The 20954-nt window shown below is 41.6% G+C and overlaps 1 protein-coding gene across 1 annotated transcript in view; it reads left to right on the forward strand.

Moving 5' to 3' along the window:
- The window catches only part of STK39 (serine/threonine kinase 39), a 247505-nt gene that overhangs the window by 154861 nt on the left and 71690 nt on the right, over window positions 1-20954 (forward strand). The window lies entirely within an intron of this gene.

Genomic DNA, 20954 nt, shown 5'->3' on the forward strand with positions numbered 1-20954 from the left:
CACAGGACAATTCAGATCTGCCAGAAGTTAAGTAAGCATTGATTTAAGCACGTGTTGTACATAAACGATGTTATTTATTTCTACCTTGCCCTTTTCCAGAGAAAATTTGAGGTAATCTACATATGAAAACATAAAGCAGAACAAATAAAAAGGTTTTGTGAGGTTTTGAAACTATTTTGAGAGTGGAAAGAGGATTGAATCAGGGACCCAAAGCGATATGATTACAGTCACTGAGAAGTAAATGTAGCTCTCAGTTCTTAGCAACCAGGAAATTACAGTTGTCTATGGAGTTCTCTTTTCATGATAAAAGTAAACCTATATGATTAAAAGGTACAGGGAGGTAAGATTTTGCTTGGAACTAAATTCAAGAGAAATTTATCTTGTGGTTCTTCTTACAATGAACCTTAGATAACATAGCCAAAAAAACTTGACCTACGATATTTTTGCAAAAAGTTTTACAAAAATGTTCTTGAATTGTTTTCTTAGATTGACTGTCCTTAGAAGTCAGGGGCTTGTCCTCATTGAATTACAGCATGAAGTTATTTCTTCAGGGGCTAAACTGGGTTCAGATCTGTTTTCTTGTGATCAACGCTGAAAGAAGAGCCCTGAATTTAGAGAAACGAAGGAAGCACTTCTGAGCTGGAGAGGCTAGCCCTTAGTCTGACTTAAGAATCTGACAGCCAGGGGCGCCTGGGTGGTGAAGTCATGAGATTGAGTCCCTAGTCAGGCTCTGCGCTCAGCACAGAGCCTGGTGAAAACTCTCTCCCACTCCTCTCCCTGTTCTGTGCATGCTTGCTCTCTCTCCCTCAAATTAAAAAAAAAAAAAAAAAAAAAGGACAGCCAAAGTGGCCCTTTGCATTGTGTTGATCAAAGGAAATTCTTAGGTGTAGATATTAGATGAGCAAGTAGCAATGTTGCCCTACTCATAGGAATATTCAAACACGGATTTTTGTGTCACCCAGATGGAGCCCTTATTTGCAAATGCAGAGAAGGAACTGTGGGGATAGATGCTGTGATTTTTGTAATGAGCCTCTAATACTTTTACCCAACTATTCCATTTATACCCCATAATTTTGAACCACACAATGCAGGAGAATTGCTTTTAGCTTGAGAAAATCACTTTTCAAGTAGATGTGATCAATGGCTTTCTCTTCCGTAAGCCTCAGGTATATTCTTTAGAACTTTGATTATGTTAAATGCTGCATTTTTAACTACATCTCCAAAAGTTTTGCCTTAAGAGCTGGAAGGATTGCATATTTTTTCATTTTAGTGCTAACAAACATTTATCATAAATAATAATGTTGGCTTTAGCACACTAATATTGTTAAAAGCAAAGTCACAAAGATTAGCAGCTCTGGGAGAAGTCTAGCAAGAGTCTTATCTTCTTCCCATTGGGTAGTAAGCTCCTGGTAGGCAAGGGCCAGGTCTGTTTTTTGAAGGGGGAGGTTTATTAAATCAAATGTTTAACTTCTTCTTTATTCACCTGTGTATATGATGAACATTTATTTAATTTCTTTTTATTGAGATATAAGTGACATATAATGTATTAGTTACAAGTGTGCAACACTGATTTTTTATTTGTATATATTGTGAAATGATCACAAGTCCAGTTAATATCCAATAGAGGTACAAATTTTTTTTTTCTCGTGATGAGGACTTTTAAGATTTACTCTCTTAGCATCTTCCAAATATATAATGCAGTATTGTTAACTATAGCTAACATGACTATAGGTGTGTTTTATTCACCTCTGTATCCTCTGTGCCTTGCACAGTTCCTGCCACAGAAGAACCTACTAAACATTTCTAAAAAAAGAAAAATGAAGCCTATTCTTATCTTCGTATATGTTATGTTAAATAGACATAATACCAAGTAATTTAAAAACCAAGACATTATTTAGATGTACTAGTGAAAGAGAAATTGGGGGAAAACCCTTTGAAAGAGCAACTGGTATATTAAGATATATTAGGAGATGAATAGTCTTCTGTTCCTGTAATGCATCACATTTAGAAGGGCAAGTGTGCATGGGCCCTGTGCAAAGTTGAGTTTTCATGAACTGAGAGAACTCTTTTCGTTCAGCTTAGTCATTTTGAAATTCATCCGTATTGTTGCATGTATGAACAATTCGTCCCTTTTTAATGCTGAGTAGTATTTCATTATAGGGGTTTACCACTTTTTGTTCATTCACCTGTTGACGGACATTTGCTCCCCCCCCCGCCTTTTTTAGCTACTATGAATGATACTTTGACCATTCATGTGCAAGTCTTTATGTGGACTATGTTTTTATTTCTCTTGGCAGAATACCTAGTTGTAGAACAGCTGGGTCAGGTGATAGGTGTGTGCTAAACTTCTTAAGAAATTGCCAAACAGTTTTCAAAACTGCATTTTCCATTTTATACTCCCACCAACAGGGCATGAAATTTCTAGCTCCGTCCCATTCCTGCCTGTACTTGGTGTGGTCCATCTTTTCTGGTTTAGCCATTCTGATAGGTGTGTAGTGGTATCCCCTTGTGGTTTTGATTTTCATTCTCTGCTTAGTCACATTGAGCATTTTGTGATGTGTTTAACAACTATTTGTATATCTTCTTTTTAAATCTTGTGTTGATATTTTATTGAATTATTTTTATCACTGAGTTGTAATAATTCTTCATATATTCTGAATATAAATCCTCTGTCAGATGTACGTGTAATGAATATATACCATACCATGGTTTGCATTGTGGTTTCTTAGTGGTATCCTTTGAGAAACAAATTTTAAATCTTGATTTAGAGTTTAATTTATTAACCTCATGTTGGTATACTTTTTGTATGCTATTTGAGAAATATTTACCTACCTCTAGGTTGCAAAGATTTTTCTATTTTTTCCCTGTCTTTTCTTCTATAGATTTTTTTTTTGTCATTTTAGCCTTTACATTTATGTCTGTACATATTTTAAGTCAATTTTTGTGTATGGCACAAAATCACAGTCAGTGTTCTTTTTTTTTCCCTTATAGATACTCCATTGTTTCAGCCTCATTTGTTCAATGAGCTGAACATTCGTGATAAGTTTGTCATGATAAAAATAATGTGGAGTTGTTGTTGGGGGTCTGGGGTTGGGGAGTTCAGAAGAATAAGCTCAGAGATGGTCTCCCACTAGAGCAATATACCTGTTAACATTTTGGTGACTCATTCAGAAACGTTCCCCATGTTTGTGCGTGTATGCATATGTGTGTGTGTTGGGGGTGTATGTGTAATTATGCCATAGACAGGGCTTTATAACCTAACTTAACTAACTTCGGGTAACATCTGTGTTTCAGATTATCATCAAAACCTTGCCCAAGGATCCCCTGTTTCACTGTGTTTCCCCCCCTCAGTGATGACCAAAAGCAATTACCTGGTGTTGGTTTTAGGTTTTGAATTTTAGCTCAGTTCTCTGCCTTTCCTTTTAAGGGCTCTCCCCCAACCCCAAATGATGATGAGTCATTATAGCACAAATTCCTTTTCAAATCCTAGTGAATCTTTTTAAAGGAGCTTTCTCCCTGCATTATAAAAGTAATACATGTTTATTAGAGGAAATATGAAAAACACAGAAAGTTCTAAAGAAAATGATTACCCATCGAATCATCACTCAGGGATAAGCACAATTAACATTTTGGTGTATTTCCATCTTTTTTTTTTTTTTTTACTGTGCATCTATTTTTTATTGTCTCAATTACACTATACATGCAGTTTTGTGGCCTGTTTTTTTTACACTTGGTATTACAATATAATTGTTTCCTCGTGGCATTAAAAATTCTTTATAAACAACTTAATAGCTACATAATATTGCATCCTGTGGTTATTCCACTGCAATTTATTTAGCTATCTGCCTATCATCGGATACTTAATTTGTCTCCAGATTTTTGCTACAAAAGAAGTTCTCTAAAGACTGGTATGAAACAGAAAACTCAGATTTCTAACTTCTTTTATATGTCATATTTAGAGCTGTAGAATTGATAGATCAGGGGTATATAATAATTCTTCTAAAATTCTAGAAACGTGTTTCCAAACAACCCTCTCAAAAGGTAGTATTAATTTATACTCCCAGTAACGATGAAGGAAGGTCTGAAGGATTGCATCCTTGCCCATGTCCCATGTTTCATATTATCATTTTGTAACCTTTGCTCATTTTATTTGGCAGATTAAAAAGTAGTGATTGGATTTTGAGTTTGCATTCCACTGAGCCGTCCGCAAAACCCCCAGATGGTCAAAGCCAGAAAGGGCTTGAAAAGACCCTTTAATTTTTGTTGGGTCTCCAAGTCTCATAAAAGGACTTATTCCTATATGGGAAGAAATGGATATTTCTATTGCTATTCTAAAAGAATTCACACCGTGTCCCTGCATGTGCTTAGTCTTAACAAAGCAAGCCTAAGGCTTTCCTTTGAAATTGAAAAGTTCATTATAATAGCAAAGAAAGAAATGAGGTTATTCTGGACTTATTTGTTCTTTGCGATTACCTAAAGTCCAGTGATGATTATTTCCTCCTTTGAGTGTGCTCTCAAATGATGCCTTCAATACTGAGATGCTGAGGAGCAACCTCTTTGTATCAGTCTCTCTGTGTTTTGTTTTTGTTTTTGTTTTTTTTCCCTTCCCTCACCTTTCTCTAAAAAGACTGTATACATGCTCTAGCCCTCGCCCTTACTCCATCAGTGAACAATAGGAATCTTGTTGCTGGGTTTCCTGCGTGGCTAGCAGACAGCAGGTGCAGGTGCAGGGCATCTGGGGGAAGTCCTTGACTTGTGATATCAAATGGGTACTGATCTTAGAGCTTAACCAGCTAGAGGGGCCCAGATAAGTCTGGAAATAGGTCACCTTCTCCCCTTAAAACCTCTGCTCCTGAACCTGGTGTTTAATGATACGGGTAAACATTCTTGCCCCACTCGAGAACAGTACGCCCAGCTTTTAGAGCTTAGGAGAGCTCTTCTTCAGCCAGTCCTGTTTTATCAACTCTGGGCCAGATCGTTTGGCTTGCTGGGAGGAACTCAATAATATGGCACCTGTTTTCCCCCAAAGGCAAATAGCGATGTGTTTCTGGGTCTGATGGAGTCCTGCAGTATAATCTCCTACTGATTAAAAATCACTACAGTGGGTGATGATGGGGAGCTCACTCCGTGAGAGACTTCTTCACCAGCTTTATCCTCTTTTGACCAAAGCAGCAAGTCCTTTTCTCATACAGCCTCACAGTGCTATGGTTTGGGTGTTGGCAGAGTAGCCACAGGATTTGGGCTAATCACACAGAAAAATAGTCTGAGTTATTCAGTGTTCCTTGGTAAACCTGTCTTCATCTGTCTTAATGTGAGAAACCTGCAAAGTGACATTGAAATTCCTTATTTTTCCCCCCAGCTTCATAGACTTGAATTTTCCCTGTGCTAAGCATTGTTTTGCCAGTTCATCTTAGGAAATGTGAAGTCTGGGAATGGCCTCGGTTCTGTTAACCGTGTCCTTCACAGTATTAGGAGGTCCCTTGCTTTTTTTTTTTTTTTTAAAGATTATTTACTTATTTATTTGACAGACAGAGATCACAAGTAGGCAGAGAGGCAGGCAGAGAGAGAGGGAAGGGGAAGCAGGCTCCCCGCCGAGCAGAGAGCCCCATGTGGGGCTCGATCCCAGGACCCTGAGATCATGACCTGAGCTGAAGGCAGAGGCTTAACCCACTGAGCCACCCAGGCGCCCTCCCTTGCTTTTTAAATGAGTGTGTTTAAGGAGAGGATGATGGGGATGGCGGGGGGGTGGGGGGAGTAGCAGGGCGTGATGGGGTAGACATTTCAAAGGTAAAGAAGGAGGCACTCATGGTCCCAGTGTCTGAGAGGAGAACTCTCCTCAGCACAGTGCACCAAGTACCTTTGATGCACCCCAGCTTGCTAACCAGTGGAGTCTGTCTTCATCTCTGAATCCTGATAGGTCGTAAGCTCATTGAGCCTAGTCTGTCCATTATTTCATCTCTACGTGTTCTCTTCCCATGCCTCACACATTTCTACCCGTGTAGCTGAGCTCAATGAGTGAGTTTCTCTGCCTGCCTCGTTTTCTACTCACCCATCAGTGTAATCTAAGTCTTAGTTCCCAGATAGATGTAATCACATATACTCAAATAGCCTGTTAGATACTTTGCTTGAAGTTCAAAAGTTATATTTAATGCATATTTTTAGTTGATAATTTTTGTCAGAAGAAAGAGAAGACAAAGGAAGGAAAGAACAAACTCTTCTCCAAGCTTCAAGAACTAACCATCAGGCTGTTTTAGAATTGCAAGTAGTAGTAATATTTTTATTTTGAATTATTATTCTTAATTTATAAGAACACATGTTGGCAATCCCATGTCAGATACTGAAGTGAAATTAAAATAAAGTCATGTATCCCAAGCAAAAGCAAGACCATCATCGCAGGCATCCTTATTTCTAGCCTTTAAAACTCCTCAGGAGTGGAAATCTGTTTTTCATTTGTAACCAGTCAAAAGCCTGAACAACATTCCGGATACAGGAGGTTCCCAGAATAAGCTTGAATCCTCAGCGGTCAACTTTGATACCAGCTCCAAGTCTTTCAAATACACAGCTGCTTGGCAGCCAGATTCAGGCTCTAGTTAGTAAAAAAGCATTTTCAGATCATTTTAAAATGTTTTATTAATGGCCACATCAACAGGCTGAAGGAGGTCAGTATGCTGAGGCGCGGATAAAAATGAGTATTGTGTTTTTTTCCTCCCAGTTGGCTCAGTGGGAGATCCTTTTTGTGCTCTAAAAAGTTATATAATTGGCATGGCACCCGCTGCTCATTGGGTAAGCCAAACTGGTTTTTAATGTTCAGAATACAAAACATGGAAATGTCATCTTCATAACACTCCATGCTGTCCCTGATAGCCGAGAGCATTTCTGAATGACAGATCTGTAATAACAGTGATGATGAGAGTCACAATTAAATAGCACTCTGAGCTCAGAACACCGTTCCTTCAGGTCTTCCTAAATCCAGAGAGGCCTTGGATGGCGGCAAGTACATAATTTGAATGACGTGTGTGCGTCCTCTAGTGCAAAAGAAGAAAATTGCCAGAAATGCTGGCCAAACCACTGACGACCCAGGTGTTTTCCTTGTCTCTTTTTAGGGAATCCCCCTGGTCTGGCAGACAGGATTACATACCTTAGGCATGTTTCAGTCTTCTGTTGTACCTTTCCACCTTCACATAAACGAAGATCTTTGATTTGACCAGACAGCAGAGAATTTAAATTATTCATAAGGGAAAGAGGCATGGGAAGGATTATCAGGAGACTTCTCAGATCCTCCTGGGTTTGTTTCTCTCTCTGGGGATTATCAAGGACTCTAAAGCAGCCCCATTACTAGTCTGTGTGTTTCCTTCAAACTCTGGGTTGGAGATGGCTATTCTCCAGCTCCCAGTGATCAGCTCCCATTTATTCAATTGTTACTGGGATTCTTAAGGAGAGAGAGACTTGTACCCTACTGAAATCTTATTATATCTGTCGGAGTTTACACTTGGAAGCTATTATGGAAATCAGTGGAGGATCCGACGCCTACGCTCCTGCTTAGGTTAGGTGACGGAATGAGAAAGAACCCATCTCCAGGCAGGGGCCAGTAGCTGACACGGAGAACTCAGTGGTTATTATTACTGTTGTTGTTATTTAATAATAATGACTCAATGCTTGCTGTGTGCCAGGCACCATCCCTACCTGCCTTCTCCCTGAGCTCTCTATCAAGTAGTTACTGTTACTACTTTATTTGAGCTGGAGATCCTAAGGCTTGGAGAGTTCATTGCCAGAAGTTCTCCTGGCTAGTCAGCGTTACAAGTCAATGCTACAAATGGTATTTAAACTCAAGAAACCCAGCCATGACAAAAATGGGGGGTACTCTCGGACCCCCCATAAAACCAAATCAAATCTGTGGCGTGGAGGGTGAAAGAGGAGAGGAGGTAGAGAAGTCTGGTGTGACTGGTACGAGGAGATGTGCTCTCTTGCCTTCTATACTTAAATAAAAATAAGTATGCCGTGGACACGAGAGCAGCCTGGAGCTCAGGGCACGGGTGATAAAGCAGCAGCACTTCCCAATCCTAGATGCAAAGCTTGTCCAGCCACCCAGAGCCCTGGCATCGGGTGGACTTGTCCATAGCTTCTGTTCCATGCGAATCTCGGCCGGGTCGATCATCCACTCTGGACGCTGACTGCTAACTCACCGCTCCTTAGGTGAGGAAGAGCTTTTTGGCCAGAAATCTCTTCAGTATCACAGGCCTCCTTTATTTCTCCCAGATCCGTCCCCAATGTGACATCTTCTCTTCTGATCACGGCTCTGGCCTGCATTGCAACTAAAATGCCTTCAGCCCAAAAGCCATTCTTTTTTCTCTCTCTCTCTCTCTCTTTTTTTTTTTTTTTTTTTTGGTTATTTGGGTATTTATGTAGGATTGGCTACCTCCATATGCAGTTTTGTCTGCTGTGATTACATGTGACTTAATGCCATGCAGCAGGTAAGGAGGAGTAGTGTCCTGCTTGATGTAATTAGATGTCTGGAATATTTCTTGAGAGCTTATTTACGTGCTAGACCCTGTACCAGGCACTCTGGAGAGAGACATGGCATAGCAGCATAGCTTCTGTCGCCCATCTTTTGAATTCTGTGTAGTTACTTAAGATATTCACAATCGTTCACCTTTACCATCCCTTATCTCTGTTACGGACATTTACTGACTTGCTTACTTTTTAAAAATCAACTAATTCTCTTAAACTTGACAAGTAATCGGTGTTTATTTTATTTTGCAGCAGACCAGTGGAGACAGGTTCTACTGTTATGATAATCATTTTGGAAGCTTCCCCCCCCCCCCCCAGCCCCTGACTTTCCCTTCTGAACTCTTCCCTGTCTGGTGGCACTGTTTTTTGTACTTCCTTATGAAAAGCACGTTTATCAATTTACAGTAAAGAGGCAAATAGCAAGTAGTCTGTAGGACATGCTGTATGAATACTTCTGTAGAGTGAGAATTCTTGTTTATCCAGCCTGACCTCCTTTATTAAATTTTCACTGAGGTCTAGAGATCTTAAAAAGCTAAGTTAAGCTTAAAAACTTGTGAGAGATCAGCAGACTGTATATAAAGGTCAGTCACTGAAAAAAAAACATCATGAGGGAAATTATTGGGGATATCTTTTTTATTAGTGAATCTTAGAAAAGTGTGTACTCCCCACAGTCTTGGTAACTCCCATGGTGTATGGTGCAGTTACACACATGGGGCTTGCTTATGGAACATTCTCTGTGTATTTTTCAATATCAGCAAAGTGGTAAGCATGGCTCTAAAATATGGATTCCATGACTCATGCATGAAAATCAGTTTCTTTATTTGACAGTCATACAGCATGTGTTTGAGCACAGGCAAAAAAAATTGTTTTGAGCATTTGGAATAAAATTCCGTCTTCCACTAGTCTGCTTTTGAGTTTTGTCCACCGTTAACGCACTATTGCAGAGCGAGCTTCGTGGCTAAGTCAAGGGTCTTTCCTGTTTCGGTGAGCTAGATAGGTACTTGGCATTTTTCAATAAGGATGGTTTGATTTCTATGACAGGTGGTAAATGCCATTTTATTTACTTTATTGGGCCTGTTGAAGGGATGGTTTCTTCGAACAATATGATAATGAGCGGCATAAATTATTGCGCTAGTCCCAGAGAAGGAATGCAGTGGTTGCTGAAGGTAGAAATGTTGACTTTTAAAAATCTGCCAGGATCAGAGAGGAAGGAAGAAGGCATCATGTGGCAGGTGCATTTTGAGGCCTAATTTACAGTAAGAGGAAGACTGGTACATTTGGACCGGCTATGGGTCTCTGGAAAAGGCATCTATGGGAAACAAATGACAATGAACTTTAGATAGCCCCCCTCACTTGTGGCCATCTTCAGATTGAAAAAGGCAGTTTTGTGGAACTACTTAGAAAGATGTTTAGGTGATTACTCCTCACTTTAAATCCTATCATGCAAATAATGAACACTTTCACAACCCCTTGCCTTTTGGGGATCTGCTAATCCAAAGGAAGCTTCTCACACTTGCTCTCAGGGGCCTGCCCTACTCTTCATGCTCGCTCGCTTGCTCTTTCTTCTTCTTCTTCTTCTTCTTCTTCTCCTAAGGTTTACTTATTTTATTTTATTTTATTTTAAAAATTTTTTTAAAAAGATTTTATTTATTTATCAGACAGAGATCACAAGTAGGCGGAGAAGCAGGCAGAGAGAGAGAGAGAGGAGGAAGCAGGCTCCCTGCTGAGTAGAGAGCCCGATGTGGGGCTCGATCCCAGGACCCTGAGACCATGACCTGAGCCAAAGGCAGAGGCTTTAACCCACTGAGCCACCCAGGTGCCCCAGGTTTCCTTATTTTAGAGAGAGAGAGAGAGTGTGTGAGCACACACGAGTGGGGAGAGGCACAGAGGGAGGACTTTTAAGCAGACCAGCCCTCCCCACAACTGAGTGTGGAGCTGCACTCAGAGCTCAGTCTCGTGTCCTGGAGATCATGACCTGAGCCGAAACCAAGAGGTTGTCACTTAACCATCGAGCTACCCAGGCACCGCTCTTTGTGCCTTTTCAGCCCTGTTAGTGTCAGTACTTGGAGAATCATACAGCTCCAAGCCTCAGAAGAAAGTGGATGCTTGGGCGGGGGGCTTGAGTTTTTGAATTTTTTTATTTTTAGTTTTACATCATTCTGAATAAAAGCCCTGTTCCTAATCCAGTGTCCTGATGAGTGCTGCGTGACATGCTCTAATAAATATATATCTTTCTGATGCCCACCAACAACCTATCAAATGCCTAGTAACAAGGTTTATTTTCTGTGCAGCTGTGTATTTTATAAATAGCCATTTGCTCAAGTAATTTCAGGAAAGTCCAATTTGAGGATTTATGATGTCTTTGCCAAAGACAAAGGGTCACCCACACTAAGACTGTAAATACATTTACTTATAGGCCATTTCTCTGAAATGGAGCAAAAGAGAAAATACTTGCTCAATCTCATTTATCATTAAATTTAATCGTCTTAAGGCGCTACGTGTGGCAAAGCCAGGGAGGATTCTGCTTTCATTTCTAACCTGGAGGACACTGGGGTTAACACTTATTATTCATTAGTCCTTCACAGTTTTCTCCTTTATTGGATGGGTATTTTAAACCGAGTTAAAAGTGATCATTTTCCTTTTAAATTTGCTAATTTTTAATGTAGCTTTCCCTGGACACAACTCTATATATAAATTGATAGGAAAGTTAAAGCATAGTTCTTGCCACTTTTGTGATCACCTCGCCAAAGTTTAAAGAGTTTTATTATCTGCTTATTTTCTAGTATTGCTGCTACGCTAACCATGGCTAACTCTCTTGATGAGTAACAGGCATTCTTTAAAACTCTGCAGCCAACAATGCTCCTTTCTCCTTTCTGAAGCAGCGTAGTTGGGTGTGTTGGTCTGAGCCCGTGTTCAGTTTCTTGGCCAGACTTGGAGCTTCCTCTTGAAACAGAGACACCCTGCAGCCCACCATCTTAGCACTTAGCTGCCTCTCCGGGGGAGGACATAACCTCAGTCCGTCTCCCGTATGTTCACGGCAGAGTGTTACCACTGCACTCAAGTTTTCGCTGAAGTGGAAGATCTATGTTTAATCAACACATCTACAAGAACTATCAGACGCCTTCCAATGCTGGTTGAAGTTCAGTCACGGAATCACCCATCGTAATGCTTGACAAAGACACTTTTAGGGCATCAGGAAGCCATCTGTGTAGGCCATCCATTTCTCCGGGTTCTTCCGGCTCCCTCTATTGAGGTAAATCATCAGGAAACAATGTACCTCGGCTATATTATTTCCGCTCCCAGGAGAAATGCCATCACTTAGGTAAGATTTAATATGGTGCCTTCAGCACATGGGAGAAAAAAATTTTCATCTTTTGTACCACATAGTTGGAAGGTATTTTTATGAAAAAAAGTTTCTGTCCTTTACAACCTGGGGTTGAAGACATTACTCAGTGCACCTTGTAAAGGGGCTTCCGTACAGTTTCTTTTTGATATTAATGCCAAGGGAAAAACATCTGCTTTGCATGTTTCTTTTTTGATAAAGAACCGTATCATGCAGTACTTTCCTCTTTCCTTGCCTGAGCTGTAAGTGAACAAAACTAAATTCAGTGCTCAGTGGGAGTTACTGATGTCCCAAGTATGTGTAGTGTCTCTTTCTCTGTTCCCTTCAATTTCTGTTATTTTTGATAGTCAAATGTTCTGTCGTATATTTGGTTTAACTTTGAACTACTTACCGTCTTTTTTGCAAGAAGCAAAACAAATGACAAGGAGGATGACCGTTGCCCATAATAGAGATTATAATAGCTTGGGCCTTAAACTTCAGTCATCTTGAAACTTGAGTTCATCCAGGAATGCTGCAGATACAGGCAGTACCCCCGACTTCTCCGCATACTGTCCACTGATCTGCATGAACACACCTAGCAGGATGTGAGATCAAGAGCCCAACTGGACATTTACTGAACTGACATCTCAGAGGTGCCCTTAGCATATTTAGTATAACTTACTTGGCATGTTGACTTGGGAGCCTGATGCATTGAAGAGAGTTTTTCTGTCCTAGAAACATTGAGTCCGGGTTTTCTGCAGTAAACCCTAACCCACGCCAGACTTTCCAAACGAGTGATGTTAACAAAGACTGCTACATTTCTATCAGTGGATTTCAATCAAGAGATATACACAAAACCCCTAACTAGTAAGGGTTCTTAATAGTTTTTCCTGCTGCGGAGAAATGGGAACTTTGACTAGACTGCAATGTTTCTACTACCGGCTGTACACCTGACGCTAGTATTGGTTGTTTCTTTTCTTTTTTTTTTTTTAAAGACTTTATTTATTTATTTGAGAGAGAGTGAGAAAGTGCACAAGTAGGGAGAGGGGCAGATGGAGAAGCTGGCTCACGCTGAGCAGGAAGCCCAATGTGGGGCTTGATCCCAGCACCCTGGGATCATGACCTGAGCCAAAGGCAGATGCTTGACTGACTTGAGTCACCCAGGCACCCCCTGACTGTAGTTTTTATGTAGTCACTCCATTTCCCTCTTGGACTATCAGTAAAAATCAATTCATAAATATATTCACTGGACATTCTAAATGCTGAAAAGGACTGCCACCCATGAAAATACAGTTCCATAAACTTGACAGGCAGCAGAGCCCTTACACAATAATCTGTTCACTCATGATTTACCACAGTGGGGACATAACGATCGATTTTTGTACTGTGTAGGCAAAACATTATTAAAATTTTATGTATTAAGCTCTGAAGTAAATATGACAAAATGTTACCATTTTAAAAGTTCTGGATGGTAGGTTACATGTATATTTGCTTTATTACTCTTTGAACTTTCCTGTATATTGAAGTGTTTTTCATGATTTTCCAAAGTGCATATTAGAGGAAAAAAAAAACAAGTTAGGCAGGGTGGGTGAGAGGAAACAGCCACAGTTTCTACCTGGCCGGCATGTAGATTTTCAAGAGGTTTCTGTTGAACTGAGTTAGGATTATTTCCAGATGAAAATTATTTTTGTAGGCCGTAAAGGCAGTTATTTATGATAATATTTTTGCATATGATTTATTCATGGGTGTAAGCATTGTACAGAGCATGAGAAATTTCTTTGCCAGGCTCTGCACACACCTCTGATTTAGGTGTCAGCTCTGTGAAATCCTGGACAGCCAAACTGCTTGTTCCGTATGGACCGTAAATCTGAAAGGCCCTTCAGGCTGCTCAGTAACCAGGGGGATGCATCAGAGTCCTTAGCCTGTGGTTCTAGCTGCAGAAAAACCTGTCGACAACCAGTGTGAAGGTCAAATTCCTTAAAATGGATCAAGATACCTTATTTCAAGAAACTGTGTGTGTGTGTGTGTGTGTGTGTTGTCACTGGTCATGTTTTCTTGTTAAAGGGAGCTGTATGACTTCCTGATCTATTTGTTTGATGTTGATCAGAAGCTGTGTGATGCTGCATGGCTTGGTATAGATGAAAATTCTGGTTGCTATCAACTTATGCTTTGCTAGGCCATAGGCATGGTTTTGGGTGTCTGAATATATAGTCCTGAAAGGAATTTTCACTTGCACATTTTAGGAGACACTCTGATCCAAAAGGCTCTTTTAAGGCAAGTTAAATGCAAAGCCAGGGTGTGGGGGCGATGGGGAAGGCATGTGGTTCACTCTCCCGGAGCATGGTCAGGGTATATGGACATTCGTACTTTGAAGAGAGCTTCCCTTTCAAGCAGGGCTCTGGGCACAGTGCTGATGGGTACAGCAGTGTCTCTCAACCTTTATTTCTGCCATCATCACCTCAGTCCTACAGAACCCATTCCTATCTGTAACATCTCTCACTGCTGCAGCACTTCTTACCTGCTAGGGGTGGGAACATTGCTGAGGGAAGGAATTCTTCCTTTAGAGAGCATGTCTCAGCTCACCCTGCAGTTGGAGAACCACCCGTTGAGGATAAAAGGCAGTCATCTAGAGGCCTCGGTCCCAGGTTTGGGTGTCATTTCTGCCACAAATGGCTTCTGGGACAGACCTGACACCTAGTAGATGATCAATAAGTATTTATGGAGTGTTGAGTGAATTAGCCAGCTGTGTAATCTTAAGCAAGCCACTTAATCTCTTTGGCTTCAGTTTCTTCACCTCAGGAATGAGGAAAATGGATTAGGTGACCTCCAGGGCCCCTGTCGGTTGTAAAATTATATGATTCTGTGATTGGACCTTTACCTCAGAGAAGATGAATTTGACAGGAGTATGAAAGATGGAGAGAGTAAGAACCAAGAAAGGGGAAACGCTCCTTTCTCTGCATTAGACTAATATTTCTTTTTCTACAACTACTTTTTAAGCACTTCTTTACGTTGGGCTTTCCCTGTTACTTTTACCTCCCATCAGCTGTCCTTCTCTGGAAACGTTGTCCACTCTTTAAGGTCTGGAACCATGACTTTCCCTTCTTCTGCTCTGTGCCTCAGTTTATGGGGCATCAGAATGCCCGACGGCTCGTGAGGGGTCCACAGGGTGTCTGCCCACGGCTGCCTTCATCCGGGAAGGCGGCGTTGTTTCCTGTCTTCCTGCAGAAGAACCTGAAGTAGAGGTTGGAGAGGTGAGGTGCTCACTGAAGGTCACTGCTGGCCGGTGGTTGAGCTGCAGAGCTCAGATGAACCCTCTCTAGTCCCGAAGGCGGTGTGGTTGGCTGACTTAAAGATTCCACTTTAGGAAAGCCCAGACAGAGATGCACAGGGAACACTGCGTCTGGGCAGCCATAGGCCTGGGCTCAGGAGGCTTCTTTTTCCTCTTCCCGATTCTTTTGTTTCCTGGCCTTACTTGGAGGTGTCCTTCAACTTATCGTTGCTTTGGCATCGTTTTCCACATCTCATTAAGTATAGCGATTTTCTTCCTGGGCTGTGACACATTCATCTGGCAGGGATTACACCCCGAGTAATAGCTCCCTCAACCTTTTATGGCCTTTTGCTGTTGCTGTTTATCTGTGGCTCTAGCGAGGGCATTCCCTATGGGTCCGTGTGTGTGGTGTGTGTGAGTGTGGATAAAACACCCTTTGTTCATTAGATAATTTATTCTCCTCTTGCAGCAGATAATGGTGACCTGCCTTTGGTCAGGAGTCGTGGAGTGTTAGAGGAATGGATGATCTGAGACATCTTAAGGAGGTATAACACACAGGTCCTGGTAGTTGGCTGTCACCACCATTTGCTGCCAAAGGGAGAAGAGAGAGGGAAGTGAATTTGAGAGGGGAAATGATGCATTCCATTTTGTACATGCTGGGTTTTTTGCTGTATAGACATTGCATAAAGAAATACTGTGTAGACAGTTGATAATGGGTTTAAAGCTCTGGGAAAGTACCTGGGTTTAAGTTATGCATCGGAATTACTCATCCAGAAAAAGAAGAAGGGAAGATGGTGGAGGCAGAACATTCACACTAAAGGGACAGGCAGACGGCAGTGTTTGGGCAACAGAGAAAAGGCAGTCAGGGAATTGGGATGGTGGTGTCTCAGAGGCCAAGCAGAGGCACTTTACAAAAGCCAGACTTGTAAAATTTTCATTGATTGATTGATTCATTCATTCCTGTGACAGATACTGTCGGTCCATTCCCAAGGCACTGGGGTGGGTGCTGAGGGGAAGAGCTGTAAACAAGGCAAGCTGAAGGTCTTTCCTTTTTGGGAACTTAATGTCTAGGAGATGAGGGGGACATTGAGGTAATGACATTACTTTGTACAGAATGTGAAGTACTGAGTACAGGACTAGGGGCAAGAAGCACACGCTAGAAAGGGGCCTACCCTCACCTGGTTGTCTTTATCCTTCTCCCCCAAAAGAGCTCAGTTGGAGTCAGTCAAGTGGAGGGAGAGTGAGAGTGGAGACTTCCTAGCAGTGAGGGATGCTGGCCCCCCAACAAGCTTCAGGCCCCCCGAGGGCTTCTCTGTTCCCTCCCTCCCTGTTTCCCTCTGTATTAGGCCTGTCCCACCAGTATACCAACACTGCTTTTCTCCCATCTTAAAAAGCCCTCTCTTTACCCTACCTCCCGTTACAGCTCTCTCTCTAACCCCTCACAGTTAAACTCCTCAAAAGAACTGCCCCTGACTGTAATCCCTTTCCTCCCTCTGTCTCCTGAACCCCCTGCAGTCAGGCCTTTGACCTCCCCCCTCCACTCACCCTGTGCCTTTGCAAAACTGTATCTGGGGAAGGAGGGCAGGCTGGAGACAGCAACAAGGTGAGCAGGGGACAGTGTGGGACAGTTGAAGGTGGGAGGATGGGTCAAAGCAGTCTTGCAGGGAGGGAGGGGTCATGCTAAAGATTTTAAATTTTGTTTTAAGAATATGGTGGAAGGTGCCAGGGTGGCTCAGTCGGTTAAGCATCCTACTGTTGATCTCAGCTCAGGTCTTGATCTCAGGGTTGTGAGTTCAAGCCCTGTGTGGAGCTCCATCCTGGGTGAGGAGCCTACTTAAAAAAAGAAAGGAAGGCGGGAGGAGTCAAGATGGCGGAGAAGTAGCAGGCTGAGACGACATCAGGTAGCAGGAGATCAGCTAGGTAGCTTATCAAACCATTGCGAACACCTACAAATCCAACGGGAGATGGAAGAGAAGAAGAACAGCAATTCTAGAAACAGAAAATCGATCACTTTCTGAAAGGTAGGACCTGCGGAGAAGTGAATCCAAAGCGACGGGAAGATAGACCACGGAGGGAGGGGCCGGCCTGGCAAGTGGTGGAGCAGTGGAACACTAAATCAGGACTTTTAAAAGTCTGCTCCACTGAGGGACATCGCTCCAGAGGCTAAACCGGGGTGAAGCCCACGCAGGGTCAGCGTGGCCCCAGGTCCTGCAGGGTCACAGAAAGATCGGGGGTGTCTGAGTGTCGTAGAGCTCGCAGGTATTAGACTGGGGAAGCCGGCTACAGAGACGGAGCCGAGGAGTGAGCTTTCAGCTTGGGGTTACCTTGAACCGGACGCAGGCTGGGTGAGCTCAGAGGGCGGCCAGAGGCCAGGGAGACGGGAGTGATTGGGCCCTTTTCTCTGAGGGCGCGCTGAGGAGTGGGGCCCCGAGCTCTCGGCTCCTCCCGGCCGGGGACTGGGAGGCCGCCATTTTCATTCCCGTCTTCCGGAACTCTACAGAAAGCGTTCAGGGGACAAAAGCTCCTGAAAGCGAACCTGAGCAGATTACTTAGCCAGGCCCCTGGTAAGGGCGGTGCAATTCTGCCTGGGGCAAAGACATTTGAGAATCACTACAACAGGCCCCTCCCCCAGAAGATCAACAAGAAATCCAGCCAAGACCAAGTTCATCTACCAAGGAGAGCAGCAGAATTCCAAGGGAAGAGAAAGCAAACCACGGAACTCATGACTATCTCCCAATAATTCTTTAGTCTTGCGGTTAATTTTTTTTTTTCTTCTGCTAAATTTTTTTTAACTTTTACCCTTTTCATTTTTAACATTTTTTAACTAGTTTATCTTATATATATATATTTTCTTTTTTATATTTTTTCTTTATTTGTTTTCTTTTTAAAATTTTTTTTCTTTTTTTCTGAACTTCTTTTTATCCCCTTTCTCCCCTCCACGATTTGGGGTCTCTTCTGATTTGGTTAAAGCGCATTTTCCTGGGGTCTTTGCCACCCTTTTAGTGTTTTATTTGCTCCTTCATATACTCTTATCTAGACAAAATGACAAGGCGGAAAAACTCACCACAAATAAAAGAACAAGAGGCGGTACCGAAGGCTAGGGACCTAATCAATACAGATATTGGTAATATGTCAGATCTAGAGTTCAGAATGATGATTCTCAAGGTTCTAGCTGGGCTTGAAAAAGACATGGAAGATATTAGAGAAACCCTCTCTGGAGAGATAAAAGCCCTTTCTGGAGAAATAAAAGAACTAAAATCTAACCAAGTTGAAATTAAAAAAGCTATTAATGAGGTGCAATCAAAAATGGAGGCTCTTACTGCTAGGATAAATGAGGCAGAAGAAAGAATTAGTGATATAGAAGACCAAATGACAGAGAATAAAGAAGCTGAGCAAAAGAGGGACAAACAGCTATTGGACCACAAGGGGAGAATTCGAGAGATAAGTGACACCATAAGACGAAACAACATTAGAATAATTGGGATTCCAGAAGAAGAAGAAAGAGAGTGGAGAGCAGAAGGTATATTGGAGAGAATTATTGGAGAGAATTTCCCTGATATGGCAAAGGGAACAAGCATCAAAATCCAGGAGGTGCAGAGAACCCAAAATCAACAAGAATAGGTCCACACCCCATCACCTAATAGTAAAATTTACAAGTCTTAGTGACAAAGAGAAAATCCTCAAAGCAGCCCGGGACAAGAAGTCTGTAACATACGATGGTAAAAATATGAGATTGGCAGCAGACTTATCCACAGAGACCTGGCAGGCCAGAAAGAACTGGCATGATATATTCAGAGCACTAAATGAGAAAAACATGCAGCCAAGAATACTATATCCAGCTAGGCTATCATTGAACATAGAAGGAGAGATAAAAAGCTTCCAGGACAAACAAAAACTGAAAGAATTTGCAAACACCAAACCAGCCCTACAGGAAATATTGAATGGGGTCCTCTAAGCAAAGAGAGAGCCTAAAAGTAGTAGATCAGCAAGGAACAGAGACAATATACAGTAACAGTCACCTTACAGGCAATACAATGGCACTAAATTCATATCTCTCAATTGTTACCCTGAATGTGAATGGACTAAATGCCCCAGTCAAAAGACACAGGGTATCAGAATGGATAAAAAAACAAAACCCATCAATATGCTGCCTACAAGAAACTCATTTTAAACCTGAAGACACCTCCAGATTTAAAGTGAGGGGGTGGAAAACAATTTACCATGCTAATGGACATCCGAAGAAAGCTGGGGTGGCAATCCTTCTATCAGATCAATTAGATTTTAAGCCAAAGACTATAATAAGAGATGAGGAAGGACACTATATCATACTCAAAGGGTCTGTCCAACAAGAAGACCTAACAATTTTAAATATCTATGCCCCTAACGTGGGAGCAGCCAACTCTATAAACCAATTAATAACAAAATCAAAGAAACACATCAACAATAATACAATAATAGTAGGGGACATTAACACTCCCCTCACTGAAATGGACAGATCATCCAAGCAAAAGATCAACAAGGAAATAAAGGCCTTAAATGACACACTGGACCAGATGGACATCACAGATATATTCAGAACATTTCATCCCAAAGCAACAGAATACACATTCTTCTCTAGTGCACATGGAACATTCTCCAGAATAGATCACATCCTGGGTCATAAATCAGGTTTCAACCAGTATCAAAAGATTGGGATAATTCCCTGCATATTTACAGACCACAATGCTCTGAAGCTAGAACTCAATCACAAGAGGAAATTTGGAAAGAACACAAATACATGGAGACTAAACAGCATCCTTCTAAAGAATGAATGGGTCAACCAGGAAATTAGAGAAGAATTGAAAAAATTCATGGAAACAAATGATAATGAAAACACAACGATTCAAAATCTGTGGGACACAGCAAAGGCAGTCCTGAGGGGAAAAGATATAGCGGTACAAGACTTTCTCAAGAAACAAGAAAGGTCTCAAATACACAACCTAACCCTACAACTAAAGGAGCTAGAGAAAGAACAACAAAGAAAGCCTAAACCCAGAAGGAGAAGAGAAATCATAACGATCAGAGCAGAAATCAATGAAATAGAAACCAAAAAAACAATAGAACAAATCAACGAAACTAGAAGCTGGTTCTTTGAAAGAATTAATAAGATTGATAAACCCCTGGCCAGACTTATCAAAAAGAAAAGAGAAAGGACCCAAATAAATAAAATCATGAATGAAAGAGGAGAGATCACAACTAACACCAAAGAAATACAAACAATTATAAGAACATACTATGAGCAACTCTACGCCAACAAATTTGACAATCTGGAAGAAATGGATGCATTCCTAGAGATGTATAAACTACCACAACTGAACCAGGAAGAAATAGAAAACCTGAACAGACCCATAACCAGTAAGGAGATTGAAGCAGTCATCAAAAATCTCCAAACAAACAAAAGCCCAGTGCCAGACGGCTTCCCAGGGGAAGTCTACCAAACATTTAAAGAAGAACTAATTCCTATTCTCCTGAAACTGTTCCAAAAAATAGAAATGGAAGGAAAACTTCCAAACTCATTTTATGAGGCCAGCATCACCTTGATCCCAGAACCAGACAAGGATCCCATCAAAAAAGAGAATTACAGACCAATATCCTTGATGAACACAGATGCGAACATTCTCACCAAAATACTAGCGAATAGGATTCAACAGTACATTAAAAGGATTATTCTCCACGACCAAGTGGGATTTATTCCAGGGCTGCAAGGTTGGTTCAACATCTGCAAATCACTCAATGTGATACAACACATTAATAAAAGAAAGAACAAGAACCATATGATATTCTCAATAGATGCTGAAAAAGCATTTGACAAAGTAC

Source organism: Martes martes, assembly GCF_963455335.1.
Source record: "Martes martes genome assembly, chromosome: 3".
In the NCBI taxonomy this organism is placed as follows: Eukaryota; Metazoa; Chordata; class Mammalia; order Carnivora; family Mustelidae; genus Martes; species Martes martes.